At 38.6% G+C, this 18,697-nt stretch overlaps 2 long non-coding RNA genes across 2 annotated transcripts in view; both read right to left on the bottom strand.

Moving 5' to 3' along the window:
* The window catches only part of LOC122558420, a 430,190-nt gene that overhangs the window by 354,480 nt on the left and 57,013 nt on the right, over positions 1-18,697 (bottom strand). The window lies entirely within an intron of this gene.
* Positions 9,637-18,697, bottom strand: part of LOC122558419 — a 41,976-nt gene continuing 32,915 nt past the window's right edge. The window contains exon 4 of the long non-coding RNA XR_006314125.1: positions 9,637-10,072. This is a non-coding gene — a long non-coding RNA (uncharacterized LOC122558419). The remainder of the gene's footprint in view (positions 10,073-18,697) is intronic.

Raw genomic sequence — 18,697 nt, 5'->3', positions numbered from 1 at the left:
CTTCGCCTCATCGAATGCCTTCCTCTTTCGGACCAGAGCTGGGGAAAAGTCCTGGAATAACATGATCTTGGATCCTTTATAGATCATGACATGGGAATCTTTTCCAAGATTTCTAGAGGCTTCTAGGAGTATCTGCCTCTCCTTATAGCTCTGCAGCCGGAACAGGACCGAGCGGGAGTGCTGGTTCGAGCCGGGCCCGCGTATTGCAACCCGGTAGGCCCATTCCACCCTTACCTGGCCTGATCCAGCCTCCAGATTTAAAAGCTGTGGCAGCCACTGCTCAAGAAACGCTGTAAGCTGGCCTTCCTCTTCCCGTTCGGGAAGGCCCAGCAAACGAATATTTTTTTGATGACCTCGATTATCGAGGTCATCAATATGATTCTCTAAGGTCCGGACTCGCTGTTCGAGAGTCGTGCTTTTGCAGCGTGGCCAAGAGTGAGTCCCATCGGCATCGGGATTCTTCAATAAAAGCATCGATCTTCGCACCCAGTTTGGAGATGATTTCCACAAGGCTCACAACCGTAGGTAAATCCCCCGGGGCAGCTGTGGACGCCTCTGCTGCAGCTGGAGAGGGTGGGGGAGGGGTTCCTGCTTGCTGAGAGCTGCGGGCTCCCTTCTTTTTGGTCGTTTTTACTAAAGATTAGATTGTTTAAATTTAATACTAAACAGCTAATTAAATTAAACAGTAATTTTAAATGATTTGGTGAGTGTGGTAGGGGTGGGTGGCCCACTTTGCGCAAGTCTTGGGAGGAACACTATAGACTCAGACTTGCTGGGTCTCCGCCATCTTGGATCCCTGTGGAAGTATTCTTAATCATAAAACATCCCGATTTCCATTCTTGGTTTTAGGCATGGGTTCCTAGACAATCTAGTAAGATCCTGCTAAGTGGTTCTTCAAAAGCTGTATTAGAATTAAAGATGTAAGATTCAATGATGATTGATGTTTCTACATTATGACATGTATGCCATATCTGACAAAAATTTGATTACATTTTTATGTATTCAGGGCCAATAAGAATGTTTTAATATATGAGCCTGTGTTTTCCTAAGACCTAAGTGACATGTATTGGATTTCCTGAGATACTCTTCCAACTTTATTATAATACTCAGATGAACAACCATAGTCTACAGTGAATCTTTATCAGCTAGTATATGAGGAGGTCTTCATTTCCAAGTTAACACCATGTCTTTCAAGTAGCAACACTCAAAATTTCAATTCCAAATCTATTCTCTTTATCTCATCCTTTTTAAAATCATTTTTTTGAAAATTACATCTGATAACCAAATTTCCAATTCATCTCCCCATTTGTTGGACTCACCTTCTTCCTGTCTAATTCTTTCAGCCTGCGTTCTAGTCAAAGGAAATGGTTCGGCCAACAGTTTTAATCCTGCCAGATCTTTTTCAAAAAGAAAATCAATTCCTTCTACATGCATTTCTTTCACTGCTTCCACCACAATTTCCCAATACACTAAGTCATGACTTAATCCAATTCTGTATGAATGAAGTTGGTTTGTAACAATAATGTATGACTCTAATTAATATTTTCTTTTTCATTAACCCCTCTGTAAGATAAATAGTATCATCATCCAGCATCAGTGACTACCTTGCTCCAGTGTCTTTCAATATCTATAAGTATAACTCCTTGATTTCAAGTACAGTTAGTTCTGCTATAATGCGGCAGTTCCATTCTTGTGCATCCCTGTGTTATAAGGAAATCGCGTAATAGCAGCACCATTTAAACTCATGGAACCAGAATCACATTATAATCGATATTTGTTTTAAAACTTTGCACTTTAGAAACAGTGTCTCCAATTCGTCAGTATTATTACAGCAAATTTGCATTAACGAAATGTGTGTTATTGGAGAATAACCTGTATCGAGAAGGATCTTCACTTTTGTGATAAAATACTCATAACTTCCAGAGGCTTGATTCTCTTTGACAATATTCAAAAGTGAATCTTCGGGACTGTCCTGAATCACCTCTTACTTCTTAGTATATTCTAAGGAAATATGTTCTATTTGCTATGTTGAGGGGTGGCATGGTAGCTCAGTGGTTATCATTGCTGCCTCACAGCACCAGGGACTCAGGTTCGATTCCAGTTTTGGGCAACTGTCTGTATAGAGTTTGCATATACCCCCTGCATAGGTTCCCACTGGGTACTCTGGTTTCCTCCCATAGTCCAAAGATGTGCAGATTAGGTGAACTGGCCAACCTAAATTGCCCATAGTGTTCAGCGATGTGTAGGTTAGGTGCATTAGTCTGGGTAAAAGTAGAGGAATGAGACTGGGTGGTTTACTCTTCGGCGGGTCAGTGTGGATTTGTTGGTCCAAAGGGCCTATTTCTACACAGTAGGGATTCTATGACCTTTAAGACCTGTTTTGTTTCCTGATGCTTACTTCTCTGAAGGTTCATAAGAGATGGCTATTACTGTAAACATTCTTCCATGGAACATCAAACAATTGGTGTTCATTCTTGTTGCTTTGTAAGCATGTTAAGTTCTTTATGTTAGTTCATGATTCTAGTCTTTTTCTTTATTACTTTGATGCCTTCTGTCTGTTCTCTAAAACTATTGCCTCTTCTATCTGCAGGTTTTCAGTTTTCTTTTTGAATTCCAATGTCACCATCTCATGACATGTCATTGCCTGTGCAAGGTATTGCAAATATCTATAGAACTGCTGCTTCTATGATTCTTAATATGTAATGGTTTTACATTTGCAGGGATATTATTTCTGAATTCTTCCATTATCCTAACATCCTCAATCTGTCCTCCACCTTTAATGATCAGAACCACTGATTCCACAGCATTCCTTTCTCTTGAAAATTCCACAAATTTCTGATTAGCTATTTTTCTGGTAATCCTACAGCTTATAAAAATTGGCATGTCATGTTGCCGCTGTAGAGACTTTAGTTAGGCCACATTTGGAATATTGCATAGAGTAGCAGAAGGACATGGAGGCTTTGGAGAGGGTACAGGAAAGCTTTACCAGGATGTTGACTTGTTTGGATGATTTTACCTATGAGTAGAGATTGGACAAACTTGGTTTATTTTAACTTGAACGTCAGAGGCTGAGGAGCGACCTGATAGAAGTTTAAAGAATTATGAGAGGCATGCACAGAATGGATAGTCAGATTTTTTTTCCCAGGGTAGAAACGCCAATTACTAGGGGACATAGGTTTAAAGTAAATGGGTAAAGTTTAAAGGAGATGTGAAAGTCAGGACTTTTACACAGAGGGTGCTAAGTGCCTGGAATGCGCTGCCAGAGGAGATAGTAGAATCAGATATAGTACCAACCTATAAGAGGCATCTTGATAGAGAATGAGCAGAGAATAGAAGGATACAGACCAAATAGAGGCAAAAGGCGTTTTGTTTAGAAAGGTAACATGTGTCGGCACAGTCTTGATGAGCCAAAAAAAACCCTGCTCCTCTGCTGTACTGTTCTTTGTTTAATTGATAAGTTTCAGGAATAAGCTCATTGCATATTGCCTCTTTGCCAGTTTCATACACAGCAGATTGTTCTTCTGAAAAATTAGCACACACGGTCATAGCTGTATCTGTCAAGATACTCTGTGGCATGAAGATCCAAACATTATTTGGCCACTTCATCTGTCCAACTACTTTCTCAAATCGGTGAAAATACCTTTCAACACCATCCTTAGTAAGTGTAGGCACTAAGCGCAGATTCTTAAATCAAAACACAAACTGGAATCAGAATCATACTCCAAGCTCTTACCTTCCTCTTCCTACATTAAGCTTTGTTTTGGCCAACTCATGTTCTCTAAGTTCTCTACCCTTTGGAATTCACATTATTAGAAGTTCTATCTCCCTGTTGTCCTTTACCCTCACCTGCCACCTTCCTCTGTTTTCCTTTTTCCTCCCTTTCCATTTAACGTTATCTTAATTCTGTGTCTCTTTCCATTAAGCTCATCATTTCTTTTTGCTCACTTTCCTTTACTCTCTGCTTTTCTTCTAACTCATATCTTTCCATTTCTAACTGTATCTTAGCCATTTTTAGCTGTGATATCGCAACTTCACGTTTCCGATCTTGCAATTCTAAATGTTGGATAATCACTTTAAGCATTTAATTTTTATAATGTTCTGCTTTTGTTTCCAATTTTTATTTATCTGTTAAATCTTTCAATTTAGTTTTAGTGAAAGATTGCAAATAATCTACTGTTCTACTTTACAATTCTAATACAAAACTCTTAGCAATATTCAAAGCCATTTTCAAACTCTGTGCAACAATCTTCATTACAATGTAATCATTTCATATCCAGAACTACCATGTGTTGTAACTTGAAAGACACCAAAAACTCTTAAATCCAGTGAATTCAAATTCCACAGAAGCCCCAAATCGTTATAATCCCATTGGATGCTATTATTGGACAAGTCAGACTCAGATTGAAATGTACCTTTTTTTAAGTTAATTGGGTGATCTTTCAAAGAAAAATGAGCATGCAGATTTTTGTTAAACAAAAGGAAATAAGCTAAACTCCAATAAACCAAGCTATTTACATATAACACAATTTGAAAGATTTTGAAATACCTCACAGTATTTTTCTGTTTTTTTCAGTTCCCAGTCTTGAGAGTTTGATAGCATCATCCTTGATTATTCACATGACTGAGCTTAGATTTTCTCAGCTTTAAATACCCCTCTGAGTTCTAACCAAACACCTGTGGTTTGGAACTTTCAAGATCCAAACTGATAAAACTGATTTCCTTACTATTCTGAATTATCTCCTTTCTTCAGAAGGAGCTGTGTTTTTACATCTAACTCCACCAGGACTTTCATGAACTGTAAATGAAAGTTTTACACATTATGAGATTTTCCCTTCAGAAAAGAAATCCTGATTCTTCTGGCTAAAAGCAAGCTATTGCTCTTAAATGTTTACTCAGTTCACTTGTAAAACTCTCCCAAAGCAAAAGGAAATCCTATTATCACTCTAGCAATACTCTCATTTATAGTGTTTATTTTTAAAAGATATCATGGCTCCAGAAATACTAGCAAGTTAATCATTGAAATCTCACATACACACAAACCAAAATCCACATGCCACTAGTTCAAAGTCAAACTTTAAAATAAATTATCACACAACCTAAAATACCAACTTGCACCACATGGGCAATACCCCGTTTTCCTTCAGTCACTTCATTAGTTTCACTATTTTCTCAAATGACATAATGAATGAGTGTACCTCTTTTCCTTCAAATTTTGATAGGGCCATAAAATTTTAAACATTTTCTTAAAGGACTTTATATTATGACTATGACTTTACTAGTTCAACAATCTTCTTAGCAACTAATGATTTTTTTCTTTAACCTGTACCCTCCCAACCTAATATTCTTTTCTCAATTTCCTTGCCTTATCCTTTTTTCTGTCCTAAATCTTTAGCTCCAGCCTCCTAAGCACCCTCTCTTTGTCTTTCTCCGATCTCTGATGTTCAGGTTCAAGTCTTTTAAATTCCATTTTCCCTTTCATTTCAAGCTGCTTTTGTTCTTTCTCATGTTCCAGCTATTTTAATAGTAATTCAATTGTCATTAACTCTTGTGGTCCACCTGTTGGTGTACCTTGTCACCCCTGTGTTTCCACAAGTCTCAGATACATCACCAACATTTCAATGATCTCCACCTTTTTAGCTCTGGGAGATAATTCCACATTTAAATTATTTGCCAATTTCATTTGTTTGGCCTTTGTTAAATCTTGTAAGTTCATCAAGGAAATTTCTTTCAATTACAGGCTGGTTTTTGCTGGTACCAGTGACATCATGATCTGTAGTCTATGAGACCTGGTATCTGTTCTTTAGCGCTGACAAATTATCCTTCCTTCACTTCCAATCTTACGCTCTCTTTCCTTTAAGACAAAGTTTGTTTTGTATCAGTACACTGACGGCTCATATTTTCTTATCCGAGGGCTGGTATGCCTCATTAACATAACCAACCTCCACAATGTCTTTGGTCCTGACTGAACCATTGCAGGAAGAAACCCGGTTTCTTCTCTCCGCTGCAATTCTACATCCTCTTTTAACACTTGTCCTTTAAGGGGAAGGCATAAGATACTTTGCTTACAAGGCAAGTTGGAAACACATACCAAAGACTTGACGTAACTGGGATACTGGAGAAACCTCAAAGAATATTGATGGCATCATGTGAAAAGTGTTTAAGTAAATTTATGAAGACCATAAGTATCTTCTACTTAGTAACTATTTTTGATAAAACATGACACAAAATAAGAGAGTCTTAAAGTTCATATTATTATCACATATCTTTTAAATTTCTCCTTTTGGGGAGATTTCTTTTTTTATTGTACAAAAATAACCTCTCATGGGTAACCTAGAAAATGCCACACCACTGACTGAGTTTGCCAGACTTAAAGGCTTAAAATTAATCTCTCCAAGGACTGTAAAACTTCTGCAGATGAAAACAATAGCAACATAAAGCTTTTAACAAATAAGAAAGAAATTGATTTAGTATCTGATTGTGGACCAGAAATACATTTAAGAAACATAATAGAGGAGCCTTCTGCAAATTTCTATGCCTTAACAACAGAATTATGGCAATTACAATAGCCTGTGGGATACTAGTGTGATACAATCATTATGCAACACAAAAGCTGAAACAGATAATGCAAAAGAGATGCATTCTATTATGTGACTTGCTTTGGTATAAATAACAATCTGCATTTGAAGGTACTGAAAAGTATCAGAATATTCATTCTCAACAAACAAGTAGAATATTTTTAAAACTCCTAAATAAAATTGTTCAAAGAGACGTGGGTCTACTTTTATAAAGAACACAGAAAGTTAGCAATGGAAACAGAAATTGCTGGAGAAACTCAGAAGATCTGGAAGCATCTGTGGAGAGAAAGCAGAGTTAATATTTCGGGTCCATTGTGATTTTCTTTAGAACTAGACCTGGTTAAGGAAACATTAACACTACTTTGTCTCCACAGATGTTGCTAGAACAGTTGAGTTTCTCGAGCTACTTCTGTTTTTGTTTCAGATTTCTAGCATCAGCAGTTTTTTTTATTTTATATTATTACAGAAAGTTTGTATGCTGGTCCAACAAGCAATGGGGAAGGCAAATGACTTGTTGGCCTTAATTGCAAGGCAACTGAAGTACAATAGTAAAGAAATCATGCTGTAGTTGTACAGGGCTTCAGTGAGACCATACAGGGCTGCATGGAGTTTTGGTCTCAGGTTTAAGGAAGAGTATGCAGGTTTGGAGGTAGGAACGCAAACAGTCATTTGATTGGTTCCTGCATTGGGAAGCTATGATGGTAGTCTGAGTCAACTGCAATTATATTCTTTAGAGTTTAGAAGAATAAGTGGTGATCTGTTGAATCACACAAGATTCTGAAAGGTTCTGACAGGGTAGACATTGAGAGTCACACACGAGAATTTAGCATGCAAAATTAAAGAACATGAGTTTGGAGGTCATATACTGAAGTGGATTCAGAACTGGTTTGCAGACAGCAAAATAAGACTGAATAAACAGGTCATTTTTTTCAACAGAAGGTAGTTACTATTGGAATACCTCAGGGATCAGGATTAGGACTGTAGCTATTCACAACATATAATAATGACTTAAATGAGGAAACTATATGTCATATCTCCAAGTCTGTAGATGACACAAAGCTGGGTGGGAGAGTTTGCTGTGAGGAAGATGCAGCAAAGCTTCATTATGATTTTGAAAAATTATGAGTGCAAATACATGGCGGAAACTGTTTCAGATGGGTAAATGTGGATTCACTTTGGTAGTGAACACAGGCAGGCGGATTATGAATTGAATGGCGACAAACTGAGAAAGCGGGAGGTAAAGTAAGCATGCAAGTGCAACAGGTGATGAAGAAGGCAAATGGTATGTTGGCCTTCATAACGAGTGCATTTGCGTGCAGTCAAATGGATGGCTTGCTGCAACTGTACCAGACATTGGTAAGGTGAGACCTGGAGTATTATGTGCAGTTTGGCCACCTTACCTTAGGAATGACATTCTGACTGTTGATGAAGTATATAATAGGTTTATCAGACTAAATTTTGGGATGGCATGACTGACATACAGTGAGAGACTCGATCAGTTAGGACTATGTTCATTGGAGATTAGAAGAACAAATTTATTAAGAAATTCATAGAAACCATAAAATTCTAACAGGATTTGAAAGGATAGATGTAGGAAAGATGTTCTCAATAATAGGAGAGTCCAAAACTAGGGGTCAGAGTCTAAAGATAAGGGGTAGGCCTTTTAGAACAGAGATGAGGAGGAATTTCATCACCCAGAGAGTAATGAACCTGTAGAATTGTCTGCCACAAGAAAATGTTGAAGTCAAAACAGTGAAGATGTTCAAGAAAACTGTAGAGATAGTTCTGATGACTAAAGAGTTCAAAGGATATGGGGAGAAAATGGGAACACATTGATGACTAGGATGATCAGCCACAGTCATATTGAATGGCAGAGGAGGCTCAAACAGCTGACTGGCCTATTCCTGCAGCTATATTCTGTTTCTATGCTTCCAAACCTCTTGCCTGTGGTTACAAAATCTAAAATACAGGGAGCAGCCTCAGGGTTAGGGATGATCATTTCGAACTTTGGATGGCACGGTGGCTCAGTGGTTAGCACTGCTGCCTCACAGCACTTGGGTCCCAGGTTCGATTTTGGCCTCGGGCGACTGTCAATGTGGAGTTTGCACATTCTCCCCGTGTTTGCGTGGGTTTCCTCTGGGTGCTCTGGTTTCCTCCCACAGTCCAAAGATGTGCATGTCTGGTGAATTGGCCATGCTAAATTGCCTGAAGTGTTAGGTGCATTAGTCAGAGAGAAATGGATCTGGGTGGGTTACTCTTCAGAGGGTTGGTGTGGACTTGTTGGGCCGAAGGGCCTGTTTCCACACTGTAGGGAAACTAATCTTAGACAAACTTAGATGAAGAGAAATGTCTTTACTCAGAGATTTGCAAATCTTTGAAACTGTCCTATCCAAAAGGATGGGATTGCTGCAACATTGGCTATATTGGAGCATGGGCCACATAGAACTTTGGTGTTCTTTGCAAATTAAGGAATATAGGGAATGGTTGGAAAAGAGCAGAGCGTGCAGATGATCGGTCATGATCATACGGAACGTCAGAAATGGGGTTACACAGTCTACCCTTGTTTCCATTTCATATGTTTTTATCCTTACACTGACTTTGAGAGTACCTAGCCTCACTCAATAAGACAGTAAACTCATCCAATAAATAACTGTTTACTTTCGAACTCCCTTTTTTCCAGAGCTCTCTCTAAGATTCATTTCTTTGATTAAAAACAATGCTAATATTTCCTTTGTTGGCTTAGAAGATGTACCAGGGATGGGCTCTTAAAACACTCATAACAATATTAATCATCTCAGTACAGTAATTGGAGGCATTCTAAGCTTATTCCCTTCCCTATCACAGGAAAGTGGCAGAGACCAGAAATGGAGGTGGGAGTCATGACCACATTCCTCACTGGCTCCTTGGACTCTGTAGCAAAGAGCTCCTCAGCAAGACATTGCTATCAAATAAGAAGACCGAAGAAAAGGAAATTTGCCAAAAAAGCATTTATCCCCAACAACCATAAACAAAGAGAAAAAATCTAGCTTAATATTTATTTTTGTAAGTTGTGAGACTGGGAGTGTGAGCTGAAATTCTCCTTGCTTATTTTCTTCATGGCTAGACAAATAGAGTTTCAATCAAAGAACAACTTTCATTGTTTAAATAAACTGTTGATAAGACTTAGGCTAATAACTATCACATAGCTATGAGGAAGCACTATTTATAGTCATTGCTCAGTCATACAAAGCTCATGTCCTTATAATCATCAGTTTCTTTAGTGCCTACTCTGTGGTAATTGTTTTGTAAGGCCCTGGACAAACAATCAAAGAATGTAAAAGTTGAATTTCAAGCTCCACAAGTAAGTCGGTCTGGGGAGGGCACAGAAAATAAAGATTTCATGTAAACTGAGCTTGTTGCACATGTTGCAGCTCTTCCCATTGGAAATTAGCACGATCATTTCTTGCAGGCAAGTCATTTTTAAAAGTTGGCAGATACTATCACTTCATCTCTGTCACCTGTGTAATGAAGTAAACAATGTAGGAACACAGATTAGATCATCCATTATCAAACACCCCACGAAAAAAGGAGAAACCACCTGCAGTTTAACAGATGTTTAATCAATTACTGTAGCTCTCATAAATGTCCTCCTCATTCTCTGCAACACAGGCTATCTTTTGAGTGGGAGGATGAAATTATGCCAGGACAAAAGATAGGCAGAAGTGAGGATTTACTGTTCACTCTTTTCCCAATCAAAATATTAAAATTGAAGATATTATAAGCTGCCAAGTTTACATAAATACAAAATGTAACTCAACAACTTCTGGTTTTACAATATTTCTAGTTTTCTTTCGATCATGGATAAGTTTGTTCCTTGTTCGTAAAATAGTAATTTTGCTTACGTGCCAATCTGCTTCTAAGTGCCTTTCTGTTGTCCATCTTGATCTATTCCATCAAACAAACAGCAGTTGTGTTTTGGGGCTGGCATCAAAACAAGGATCCAAGCATTTTGCAGTGTGAGTGGACACAGTGAGTTTAAGGAAACGACTTGCGGAAATGAACCACCAGACAAACCCAGCACCGATCTTACAGCTGTGCATATATTTAAGGAAATAATGGAGGAGTGGAAGTGCTGCATATTTCATTGCTGATGCATCACACGAGCACTGAGCAATGGGGGTTGCTTTGTAAACTTGGCCAAGTGTTTTAAAGCATGGTACTGTAAGCAAAACAGATGAACTGGACAAGATTTTTAGCGTGTTGTAGCAGTGTCTGTATGTACTTAATAACAGATGTTTGGTCTCTCTGGGAAGATAATGGTGCTGCTGTAAGGTTGGATTGACCTGTATGAAAAATACTGAACAGTACTAAAGAAGTAACAAATGATCATGACTCTTCTTGTTTTACTGGGAGAATGCTTAGCCACGCTTCCTTTTAAGCACATAATTACTCCAAAGCAACTGAAGCCCATACATTTTCCTCGCTAATAGCTCAGAAGCCATTTTGCCATAATTTATGAGGACAAGGTTCAAAGTTTTAATAATATTTGGATAATATCTTTGCCTTGATGTCTTTGTGCTTTGATGAATAGAATATAAGTGGGCACATTTCGATTCAGAGCATGACAATGTAAGCGTTAACAACTAAATACTTTACTCAACCTTTATGGAATGCTTACAAAACAGTTTGCTCATAAATTATAGATATCGCCATGAAGAATAATAAACAGCATCTGAGAGTACACAGGCTGCATGTTCATACAGGCCATAAGCAACTGTCCATTTAGTGGCTTTATTTTATTCAGATGAATGAATTCCAAAGAATAGAATTATGGTTTAAATAAACCCTTCACAGATACTGTATTAATGTGTCAATATGAAAAAGGAACTGCCTATAGGAAGCATAGACCGCTTCGTCGCATTCAGCATTCTGTGTTCAGGTGTTTCACAGTGTCTCCAATCCTTTATCTCCAAGTTGCTGGATTTGATTTGCATAGCTGAGTTATTTGCAAATCTGTTTTCTGCCAAAGTGTTCCCTGATTGAACTTGATTCAGAAACTGAGCATGATAATGTTTTATTTTATGTTGATTCTCTTCTTTCATGTTTGCCATTTTACTCATAGAATGATAACCTCCAAAAAGCAAAGAAAGTAAATGAAGGCCCAAAAAAAACTAACTGCAACTGATTCAGCATATAAAAGATAATACGAGATCTTAATTGGGCTACCAGGTGGGAATCTATGAAGATAAATCATAAACCACTAGTGAGAAACTTGAATGGTTTATCAATGTCATCTCAACCCCAAGATATATTCCAGCTTGGAAACATGGTCCAGGGTCTATGATTCTTTAAACATACTCAAATTAATGATTACTTAGTATTATGTGAACACCAATGGCTGGTTAACAAGATTAAAATTTGTACTTATGCAATGCAGCGAACAGGAAAATCATCTAAAGATGCTTCAAGGTCAGATTCCTTAGGGGAAAAAAAGCCACACACATTGACTAACAGTGGCATTGAGATTTATTGGATAGATTGATGCAGAGAATATCAGAGCTTGATATCACAATCTTTTCAATGGAATGAAATAATCAATTCCCTGGCAGAAGAAATAACAATTGACTAATCAAAACAATGGGAATAATTGAACACTGTGTTCTAGTATAATGGACTTTATTTGGCCCTCTGATTTAGAAAAGTCAGAAAATGAGTGCCACACATACTTGCTGCTCCAGAAATTCAGTCCAGGTTATTGTAACTCCTGAAGTCTTCTTAAATTCTGCCAAACGACATCCGACACATAGGTAGGGAGTGGTGTGATTAGCCAACTCAAGATAAATGGCAGGATAGAATTCTGGTGACATATTTCATTCAGGAAGGGGGTAGGAATCACCAAGAAGGGAAGCCTAGGATTTCCTTGTGCAAACGAGGGAGGAGTACTATCCCTTTTTCCCAGCAAGTCCTGACTGGCCTTTAATCAAACCAAAGCCAAAATTATTAAAAGAAAGGAAGGAAGACTTATATTCATGTTGTTCATATCACAACCACGAGGCATCTCAAAGGACTTTGCAGCTAATGAAGGACTTCTGAAGTAACATAGGAGATCAGTAGACAATTTGCTCTCAGCAAAATCCCAAAAACAACCATGTGACAATGAACAAATAATCTGTTTTCTGTGATGATAATTGAGACAGTAAATACTTAGGTCTCAACAGTGTCATGGGGGTCCAACATGCAAATGTAAGGAAGGACTTTGTCAGAATTATGCATGTGTCAATGCAGATCAACTCTGCATATCAGAGGTGACAAAATCTGTGGCTAAGAACGCTGGCCATTTTCCACTGCCTGCCCATCTGATTTGTTTTTCCCCTGAAGCTACTCATGCTGCTGCAAGTTACAGTTTCTTCACAGAATCTCTCTATCTCACAATTTCCTTTTATAATGGCATGGAACATTTTTTGGGCCATACCTCAGGTGGTTCCTAACACACAGGCTACAAAACCTATAGGATGTAGACAGCACATTGAAATAGAGATGATGTTTAAGATAATACTTTTCATGGCTACGGGACATTTCTGAACAATTTACAGGGTAAAGTACTTTTGAAGTGTAGCCATTATTATAATACAATAGATTGTATTCTAGTCTATTTAATATTTTTAATTGTAACATGATTGTTTTCATTAAATATTTCTATCTTAAATGGAAATGTCAATCATACTCACAATCCTCATTCTAAATGAACGCTTAATCTGACTGAATTGTAAAATTGCGTGTGACATCAAAGCTATTACTTCAAAGTGCAGATAATGTAGAGTTCGAGTTTGTTAGGACTGACCTGGGAATGTGAAGTCAGCAGTAATTATAGATGTTTACCCAATTAAACAGTACTATTTACACAATTAATGCTAGTAACAGCTGTTTGAATGCTGGGGGAAGACAGATACAATGCATTACAGTCTTCATTAATGTTTGAAATCAACATCCAAAAGCACTTTACAACTATAGTAGTACTATCCCACTTGTAGTCATGGGGCTCATGGAGTCAATTGACATACACCAAGATCCTACCAACAGATGATGAAATTACTTATGATTTGGAGGTGCCAGTGTTGGACCGGCATGGACAAAGTTAAAAATCACACAACACCAGGTTATATTCCAACACGTTCATTTGGAAGCACTATCTTTCGAGGTACTGCCTCTTCATCAGGTAGTTGGGAAAGTATTGAAATTATTTGGTTTTGTAGTGTTAATAGAGAAATATATACTGGCCAGAAGACAATAAAGAGCTCCTCTGTTCTCTTTCAGATGGTGCCTTGGGACCTTTCACACCCACCTGAGAGAATAGTTGAATACTCAGTTTGATGTCTGATGCAAAAGATGCACCTTTCTCAGTGTTCCATCAATAGTGCTCTACCTGCAACTATTTTTTTTTACACAAAAGCTCTTTGAAAATTAAATGATTCTGTTTATTGAGTCATAGAGTCATAAAGATGTATAGCACGGAAACAGACCCTTTAGTCCAACTTGTCTGTACCGACCAGATATCCCAACCCAATCTAGTCCCATTTGACTGCACTTAGCTCTATCCCTCTAAACCCTTCCTTTTCATATACCCATCCAGATGCCTTTCAAATGTTGCAATTGTACCAGCCTCCACCACATCCTCTGGCAGCTCATTCCATACACGTAACACCCTCTGTGTGAAAAAGTTGCCCCTTAGGTCTCTTTTATATCTTTCCCCTCTCACCCTAAACCTATGTCCTCTAGTTCTGGACTCCCCCACACCAGGGAAAAGACTTCGTCTATTTATCCTATGCATTGCTGAACAAAGAGACGTTGGAATACAGGTTCATAGTTCCTTGAAAGTAGAGTCGCAGGTAGATAGGATTGTGAAGAAGGTATTTGGTATGCTTTCCTTTATTGGTCAGAGCATTGAGTATAGGGATTGGGAGGTCATGTTAGGGCTGTTCAGGGCATTGTTGCATGCAATTCTGGTCTCCTTCCTATCGGAAGGATGTTGTGAAACTTGAAAGAGTTCAGAAAAGATTCACAAGGATGTTGCCTGGGTTGGAGGATTTGAGCAATATGGAGAGGCTGAATAGGCTGGGATTGTTTTCCTTGGAAAGTTGGAGGCTGAAGGGTGACGTTATAGAGGTTTATAAAATTATGAAGGGCATGGATAGGGTAAATAGACAAAGTCTCTTTCCTGGGGAGGGGGAGTCCAGGACTAGAGGGTATAGGTTTATGGTGAGAGGGTAAAGACATAAAAGAGACTTTGGGGCAATTTTTTCATGCAGAGAGTGGACCGTGTATGGAATGAGCTGCCAGAGGAAGTGGTGGAGGCTGGTACAATTGCAACATTTAAAAGGCATCTGGATGGGTATATGAATAGGAAGGGTTTAGAGGGATATGGGCCGGGTGCTGGCAAGCGGGCCTAGATTAGGCTAGGATATCTGGTTGGCATGGACAAGTTGGACTGAAGGGTCTGTTTCCATGCTGTACATCTTTTCGACTGTAGTTCTGATCTTGGCCACAAGTGAAAACATCATCTCGATGTCTATACTATCAAACTCCTTTTTAACCTTGAAGATCTCTATCAGGTCACGCTGTAAATTTTACTAAGAACATTATTATGTTTCCTCCAACCCATCTGTTTAATGCTAGACACATTATTGGTCAATTATCATGATAATTGCCATGCAGGTAATGAATAAACATTTTCTCAGGATTATTTTAAGGTGGTTGAAGACAAATTGTTCCATTGCGTAATACATATATCTTTCATGTAGACCTTGATATTGCAATTTAACCATGTTCACAGAAAATCAGGTTTTCTATCTCCCCTCCTCAGACATGTGCACATCACCTGTACGCAAAAGCCACTCTAAATATTTTGAGAATTGAGCTTCAGGAATTAGGAGATAACCACCTCATTGGAGAAATAGCATGAAGGTGAATGAAAGTTGTCATTCTGCTAGAAAATATTATCTCATTGATAAGGCATATGACCAAAGGACATTTTCAAGGGAGTTGATGGAATTTCCAAGTTTTCAATTTTTAATTATTTATGTGATTTTCTTTTTAACTTCTAGTGAAAAGTAGATTAAAGAATTTCCTACTTTGGCATGTCTGTTATTTGCATACTTCCCTATTTGCTAATGTTCTGTCAGTCGAATAAGTTTTATATAAATCTTAACTATTATTTTCCTTCATGTCTATATTTTGTGTTATTACATTGAGTAATGTTCATGAATAAACTTTGTGTCCTTCTTTAAATAACATAACATCTTTCATAATCCAGCAAGGTCCTCTGTATAATTAAGCTAGAATTCTCTGTCAGAGGCATTTTGTTTGATTCGTTTTTGTCATACACCTTGCATATTTGATAATGGTCTTTCCTCACTATACTGTATTTGGTATACTCAAAATCTTGAATTGTAGGTTTTAGATTCTCATTCAACCATTTTCAGCAGTGTTGTGCACTTTGGAGTTTAATAACACTTTTGTGCAGAATTTGCATTGGTCAAATAGTTTGCTAGAAAAATATTAAAGAACCATTACTACAGGTGCAATTGATTAGTTGGTTGGTGTCCTGAGGATGTTATCTTGTTTATTTTCACCTAAGGCATCACATTCATGAGAATCAGACATTTCAAATTCAGACATTTCTCCAGTCCTCACACAATCAGACATTGCTCCTTTTTTTGGTTAATGGATGTAAATGGTGTCAGAATGGAATCTTCTCTGGAGCAAATTCCCTCAGCATCAGGCACAGCTATACTCTGTGTAAATGACACCTGCATGCCAGGGGTATTGGAGGGTTCCTGAGTGAGATTTTTATTGCCAACAAGGTCCAGTAGTTAAAACGGGAGGAAGATTTTTTTGTTTTGTTTTGGTGCTCATGTCTGCGTACAGTTTGTTATGTTCATAATTCAAAGTTCTCAGTTTCAGTCTGGGTGGGGTGGGGAGGTTAAAACAGATTGCCTATGTAAAAGGAAATCAGAGGGGGGTCAGCACATCTGGACCTCCATACGTCATAGTGACTCATTACAGAGCAATCATGGTTTGCTTCTTTTGGAAACCCCTGTTGTGAGTGAGGAGAATCACAGAGTAAAGTGATCTTTTCTGTAGGAGTAGGTGAGATATAGTCTTACATTCTTCCACTATGACTAGGTTTTCCTGTATATTGTTCAGATTTTCTATTTTGAAAGACAGATAATGTGTTTACAACTGAGGCAGCTGACTGGGATTATCAATGGTTGCTGTGGTAATGTGACCACGACTGTGATCTTTACAAGGATGCTTTTGGAAACTTTCCAAGATAAAGTCTATGCAGAAAAGTTTTTATCTTAAAATTACATATTGAACCTCCTCAAAAATATTTTTATTGTAGAGGTCACGACTGACTCACTTTCACCACCATGTTGGATTGCACTGAGCTGACCTCATCATTGCAGTAATACTTTAGATTGTTCTTAACTCTTAATGTAAGCTTATGCCCACATTCATAGCCTCACATTAGTGTGACATGTGGTCTTCAAAGTTGAAAGTTCATCTTTCCTCATCTTAACTCAGCTCTGGCTTGATGCCATTTAGGTATGTTGGTGAGCAATTGCAATGTCCCCTGAAGTCAATGAGTCTGTCAGTACGTGGCACCAACTCCAGCTTTCATACAAATGAAGAGCACATAGATACAGTGGTTTGAGTGTGACTGGTGCCCTGAAATATTATTGCAGTTTTAAAAAAAGGGTAATTTCAATTTAGCTACCCACTTCCCATCAGGAAATCAACTGATTCAGATCTTCTGACCATTTTACACCTGCCTCATTTTATCATCTGCTGACTTTGGGAAAGAAATTCCAATAATGGGTTTGAGAAACAAGAATTGAACAGGTTTACAAACTCACCAGGGAAGAAACAGTTTCCCTGAAAGAATGAAAAGCTCCTGATTTGGGTTGGCTCGGTGTATTTTCTCTGGAATGTGTGAAGGAAGCTGGTACTGATACTCTTGGCAATTGTATCTCTTCTAACGTGAGAATTTAAAAGCATACCATTCAGTGCACCATTTTTTTTTCAATATAAGATTCTATTAAAATCAGTGAATCTTTCATCATGGAAGAAGGCATTTTGATACACCGCCCTAGCCTGAGCTTTCTGAGGGCGGAAGAGTGTCAGCCACATGGAGGTGGCTTTGGAGCCTGGGTAACAAGGTAACCTTAGAAAGTCTTCCTTGGAGGCATCTCCCTGAAATGTTTTCACTCCCTATCTATCTTATGGTAGGCAGGTGAGACCTCCTTCCCACCAATGATGGACAATAGAACATAGAACATAGAAAAATAAGTGCAGTACAGGCCCTTTGGCCCTCGATGTTGCGCCAATCCAAGCCCACCTCACCTACACTAGCCCACTGTCCTCCATATGCCTATCCAATACCCCCTTAAATGCCCATAAAAAGGGAGAGTCCACCACTGCTATTGGCAGTGCATTCCATGAACTCACGACTCGCTGAGTAAAGAATCTACCCCTAACATCTGTCCTATACCTACCACCCCTTAATTTAAAGCTATGCCCCCTCGTAATAGCCGACTCCATATGTGGAAAAAGGTTCTCACGGTCAACCCTATCTAAACCCCTAATCATCAAGTCACCCCTAAACCTTCTTTTCTCCAATGAAAACAACCCCAAGTGCCTCAGCCTTTCCTCATACGACCTTCCTACCATACCAGGCAACATCCTGGCAAACCTCCTCTGCACCCGTTCCAGTACCTCCACATCCTTCCTATAGTATGGAGACCAAAACTGCACACAATACTCCAGATCCGGCCGCACCAGAGTCTTATACAACTGCAACATGACCTCAGTACTCCGGAACTCAATTCCTCTACCAATAAAAGCCAGTACGCCATATGACTTCTTCACCGCACTATTTACCTGGGTGGCAACTTTCAAAATCTGTGTACATGAACACCAAGATCCCTCTGCTCATCCACACTACCAAGTATCCGACCATTAGCCCAGTACCCCATCCTTTTGTTACTCTTACCAAAGTGAATCACCTCACACTGAGCTACATTGAACTCCATTTGCCACCTTTCCGCCCAGTTCTGCAGCTTATCTATATCCCACTGTAACCT

This window comes from Chiloscyllium plagiosum, chromosome 17 (assembly GCF_004010195.1).
Source record: "Chiloscyllium plagiosum isolate BGI_BamShark_2017 chromosome 17, ASM401019v2, whole genome shotgun sequence".
In the NCBI taxonomy this organism is placed as follows: Eukaryota; Metazoa; Chordata; class Chondrichthyes; order Orectolobiformes; family Hemiscylliidae; genus Chiloscyllium; species Chiloscyllium plagiosum.
Note: the sequence above shows the minus strand (reverse complement) of the source record. Positions and strands in the feature narration are given on the sequence as shown.